The sequence below is a fragment of the Lolium rigidum genome, chromosome 2 (genome assembly GCF_022539505.1).
Source record: "Lolium rigidum isolate FL_2022 chromosome 2, APGP_CSIRO_Lrig_0.1, whole genome shotgun sequence".
NCBI lineage: Eukaryota > Viridiplantae > Streptophyta > Magnoliopsida > Poales > Poaceae > Lolium > Lolium rigidum.
In genome coordinates this window covers 21,902,730-21,908,147 of record NC_061509.1, presented here as the reverse complement: position 1 = coordinate 21,908,147, position 5,418 = coordinate 21,902,730, and positions in this window count along the sequence as shown.

The following is a 5,418-nucleotide window of genomic DNA, read 5'->3' as shown; positions in this document are numbered from 1 at the left end:
GTGTTAGATATTGTATAGGGTTATATGCTTTCTCTATACCGTATATCGTATACCATACAATCTGTGTATTGGATACACCTCATGTACTCCTCATGTACTATGTCTCCCCTATATAAACACTTAACCCGTACGAGTCCAAGTACGATTCCCACATTAGGTTTAACATGGTATCAGAGCCACCTCTTCCGTGACCTAGCTGCTCTCACGATCGCGCCGCCGCCGCCGCTGGAAACAGTCGCCGCCGCCACCACAAAACAAGCCGCCGCTGCTGCACATCTCTGTGCCGCCGCCGCTTACAAACCCTACGCCCACGATCCAAAACTCAAGCCAAAAATTGCCGCCGCCGCTTCTTAGCCGCCGCCGCCCAAAACCCTACAAGCCACAAACAAATCTACGTCTACAAAAAATTGCCGCCGCCGCACTTCCTGTGCCGCCGCCGCCTTCAAGTTTTACAAATCCAACGCCGCCGCCGTACGTGTTCGTGCCGCCGCCGCTTCAAGACCCTTCAGGTTGCTGATCATGGCCTCGTCGTCATCCTTCTCTGCAACTGCCCTCGCCGCTGCGCTTGGCGCCCCTCCAACCCAGCTGCTCACGCGGGAAAACGCCCTGGTGTGGAAGGCGTTGGTTGTTCCTGCGCTCCGTGGTGCCCTTGTGCTTGAGCTCGTCGAAGGCATTGAAAAGGCCCCTGAAAAACAGCTCGAGGTTGAAGATAGCAATGGAAAAGCATCCACCGTCCTAAACCCTGCTTACACCACCTGGATTGCTCGTGATCAACAAGTTCTTCGCTGGCTCGTGAACGCCCTTTCCCCGGATGTTCTGGCCCATGTCATTGGCCTTGAATCTTCTGCTGAAGTTTGGGCGGCTCTCAACTCACACGTTTCCGTCTCGTCCAAGTCTTGTGTGCAACACCTGCGGGCAGCGCTCATTGAGACTAAGAAAGGTGACATGTCGGCTGACAAATACTTCGCCAAGATGAAGACAATCGCTCAAGAGCTTGCTGCTGCTGGAAAACCACTTGATGATGATGAACTTGTGTGGTATGTTCTGAAAAATCTTGGCGAAAAGTACAAGTATCTGGTCACAGCAGTCCGTGCCAATCCAAACACATCTCTGTCCGACCTATTCAGCCAAGTACAGTCCTTTGATCGCATGAACAAAACTGATGAAGATACTACCTTCACCTCCTCTGCTCATCTTGCTCGCCGCGGTGGTGGAGCTCCTTCACGTGGCCAGGATCGGGATGATCGCTGGCGGGATGACCGTCCACGTCGTGACGATGGGCGTGGCCGCGGTGGTGGTGGTGGTCACCGTGGTGGTTACCAAGGACGTGATGGTGGAGGATATCAGGATCGACGTCGTGATAATGATCGTCGTCGCGATGGAGATAGGCGTGATGATGGTGGGCGCCGTCGTGATCGACAGCCCACCCGCTATGTTGACACCACATGTCAAATCTGTGATATTCATGGTCATCCTGCTAAAGATTGTTGGTGGCGCTATGGTGATGATCGTCGTGATGGTGATGATCGTCGTGACAATGGAGATCGTGGACACAAGGATGCAAATTTTGCCTCTCATGGAGTTGACACAAATTGGTACTATGATACAGGCACTACTGATCACATTACTGGTGAGCTGAACAAGCTCTCCACTCATGAGAACTACAATGGTCGCGACCAAGTCCGCACTGTTGAAGGAACATGTATGCATATTAGTCACACTGGTTATTCAACTTTACGCACCCCTCATGCTTCTTTTGATCTTAATGCCATTCTTCATGTTCCTAGTGCCTCAAAAAGTCTTCTATCTGTTCATAAGTTTACACTTAATAATCATGTTTTCATTGAGTTTCATCCATTCTTTTTTGTCATTAAGGACCAGACAACACGAAGGGTCCTGTTTAGAGGTCCTTGCTATGGAGGCTTATATCCCTTGATGCCCATCTCTGCTGCGTCCTCCAAGTATGCATACATCACAATAAAGCCGTCGTCTTCTACATGGCATCGCCGCTTAGGACATCCATCTTCATTCGTGGTTCAACAAGTGCTTAGGAAAAATAAAATAGCTTACACACCAGAGAGTACTCCATATGTTTGTGATTCTTGTCAAATGGCAAAGAGTCATCAGTTGCCATATCCTACATCTAGTAGTAGATCTACTGTTCCTCTAGAACAAATTTTCTCTGATGTATGGGGTCCTGCACCTCTCTCTGCTGGGAAACATTCATACTATGTAAGCTTTATTGATGATTTTAGCAAGTTCACATGGATTTATCTCCTTAAAAGTCGTGCCGATGTTTATCAAGTGTTTCTCAATTTCCAAAAATATGTTGAGCGCAAGTTTGATAGGAAAATTGTTACTATGCAAACTGATTGGGGGGGCGAATATGAAAAACTCAATGCCTTCTTCCAAAAAGTTGGCATCACTCATCATGTATCTTGCCCCCATGCTCACCAACAGAATGGTTATGCTGAAAGAAAACATCGCCACATCGTTGACGTTGGGCTAGCCCTCCTAGCTAATGCATCTATGCCTCTTAAATATTGGGATGAAGCATTCCTTACTGCCACCTTTCTCATAAACCTGTTGCCTAGCAAAGTCATCGGTCTTGAAACTCCAGCTGAACGTCTCCTTCACACCACACCCAACTATGATGCTCTTCGTGTTTTTGGTTGTGCCTGTTGGCCTAATCTTCGCCCTTATAACACTCGCAAGCTTGCGTTTCGCTCCATTCGATGTGTTTTTCTTGGTTATAGTCCTCTTCATAAGGGTGTCAAGTGTCTTGACATGTCTACAGGACGTGTGTACATTTCTCGTGATGTGGTGTTCGATGAAAATGTGTTTCCCTTTGCATCCCTACGACCTAATGCCGGTCCCCTCCTTCGCAAAGAAATTCTCCTTTTACCATCTTCTCCATCTATTTCTCATGAGGAGGTCTCTAATGTTGATAATCATGTGCCTATTGTGCCTGTTACTAATGTGCTCCAAGTTGCAGATCATGCTCTTGAAAATTTCAGGGAAAATGATGTTGAAATCCCTGCTGAAAATGACTTTGAAGAAAGTTCAGAAGATGACGAAAATGGTGCGGAATCTGATGCAGATTCTGCTGCCACCTCCGATCCCGAGGCTGATCTGCCTGGCGCAGATTCTCCCGCCCTCGGGTCGCGTGACGCTGCTCCGACTGCGTCCGCTGCGCCCACGCCGCCGTCCAGTCGCGGTGCGCCATCTGGCGGCTCCTCGCCCTCTCTGCATGCAGAGCATGCTCAACACACGCCTCCGCCGAGTCCTGCAGCGACACCTGGCAGCACCGCGTCTGAAGATTCCCTGCAGCTGTCGGCTGCCCCTGATGTGTCCGCCGGATCGTCTGTGGGCAGCGCCGGTGGGGGCGATTCTGTGGCTCCCTCGCCGCCTTCTTCACCGGATGATACACCTCCACGCTCCCCTCGCACTCGATTACAGAAAGGTATATGACAGCCTAAGAGGTACACTGATGGTACAGTACGATATGGTATGTTTTCTTCTACAGGAGAACCATCCAATCTTTCTGAGGCGCTTGGTGACTCACACTGGCGCAAAGCAATGGAGGAGGAATATAATGCATTAATGGAAAATAAAACATGGCATCTGGTTCCTCCAAGCAAAAGTAAAAATCTAATTGATTGCAAGTGGGTGTATAGAATTAAAAGAAAAGCTGATGGATCTATTGACAGGTACAAGGCAAGATTAGTTGCTAAAGGTTTTAAACAAAGATATGGTATTGATTATGAGGATACTTTTAGTCCATTTGTTAAAATAGCCACTATCCGGATTGTTCTATCTATTGCTGTGTCTCGAGGTTGGAATCTCAGGCAGCTAGATGTCAAGAACGCGTTTTTTCATGGTGTTCTGGAAGAGGAAGTATATATGAGACAGCCTCCTGGGTTTGAAGCTACACATGCACCACATTATGTCTGCAGGCTTGACAAAGCATTATATGGTCTGAAACAGGCTCCAAGAGCATGGTATTCCAGGTTGAGTTCTAAGTTGTGTGCACTTGGTTTTACACCTTCAAAGGCTGATACATCATTATTTCTGTTTAACAAGTCAGGCATTGTCATATTTGTTCTTGTCTATGTTGATGATATTATAGTAACAAGCTCTTCTAATTATGCTGTTTCTGCTCTTCTGCAAGACTTAAATAAGAACTTTGCTATCAAGGATCTTGGTGATTTACACTTCTTCCTTGGAATTGAGGTAAAAAAGGTAAATGATAAATTGCTTTTGACACAAGAGAAATATGCTACTGATTTGCTTAAGAAGGTTAGAATGGAAGATTGCAAGTCTGCTCCTACACCTTTGTCTACGTCTGATCAGCTGTCTCTCACAAGTGGTACACCTCTTGGTCCTGATGACTGCTCTCAGTTTAGAAGCATTGTTGGAGCACTTCAGTATTTGACACTGACACGTCCTGATTTGGCATTCTCTGTTAATAAAGTTTGTCAGTACCTTCATGCTCCAACTACAGAACACTGGACAGCTGCAAAACGCATTCTCAGATATGTTAAGGATACAGTGAAACTTGGTATCACGTTCACATCTTCATCGTCTACTTTTCTGAGTGCCTTTTCTGATGCAGATTGGGCAGGAGATATTGATGATAGGCGGTCTACAGGAGGTTTTGCTGTGTTTATTGGACCAAATTTGGTTTCTTGGACTGCCAGAAAACAGGCTACAGTATCTCGTTCTAGTACTGAAGCTGAATACAAAGCACTAGCTAATGCTACTGCTGAGATAATCTGGGTGGAGGCCCTTCTTACTGAACTTGGAGTCAAGTTGAAGCAAAAACCTAGCATATGGTGTGATAATATGGGTGCAAACTATCTCTCTGTTAATCCTGTGTTTCATGCCAGGACAAAGCATATTGAGATTGATTTTCACTCTGTCAGAGAAAGGGTTGCCAGAAATCAGCTAGCAATTCGGTTTGTTACAAGTGATGATCAAGTTGCAGATGGTTTTACAAAGCCACTTCCAGTTAAGAAACTCTGTGAGTTCAAGCGTAATCTCAACCTGTCAACAGGTTTAGATTAAGGGAGGCTGTTAGATATTGTATAGGGTTATATGCTTTCTCTATACCGTATATCGTATACCATACAATCTGTGTATTGGATACACCTCATGTACTCCTCATGTACTATGTCTCCCCTATATAAACACGTAACCCGTACGAGTCCAAATACGGTTCCCACATTAGGTTTAACAACTCGGTGTCGCTAAAGTTAACTTGGATGGATCCACGCCTTCACCGCAGTCAGTCTCCAGGATGTTTGGCCAGTGGGCGAACTGACGAATAGCACCGACATGAATATATCTGAGTCTTCTGAGATGGTGACTCCAGTTGACGACAAATCGTACTTTTCACAGATATATCTCAGGCTCAAA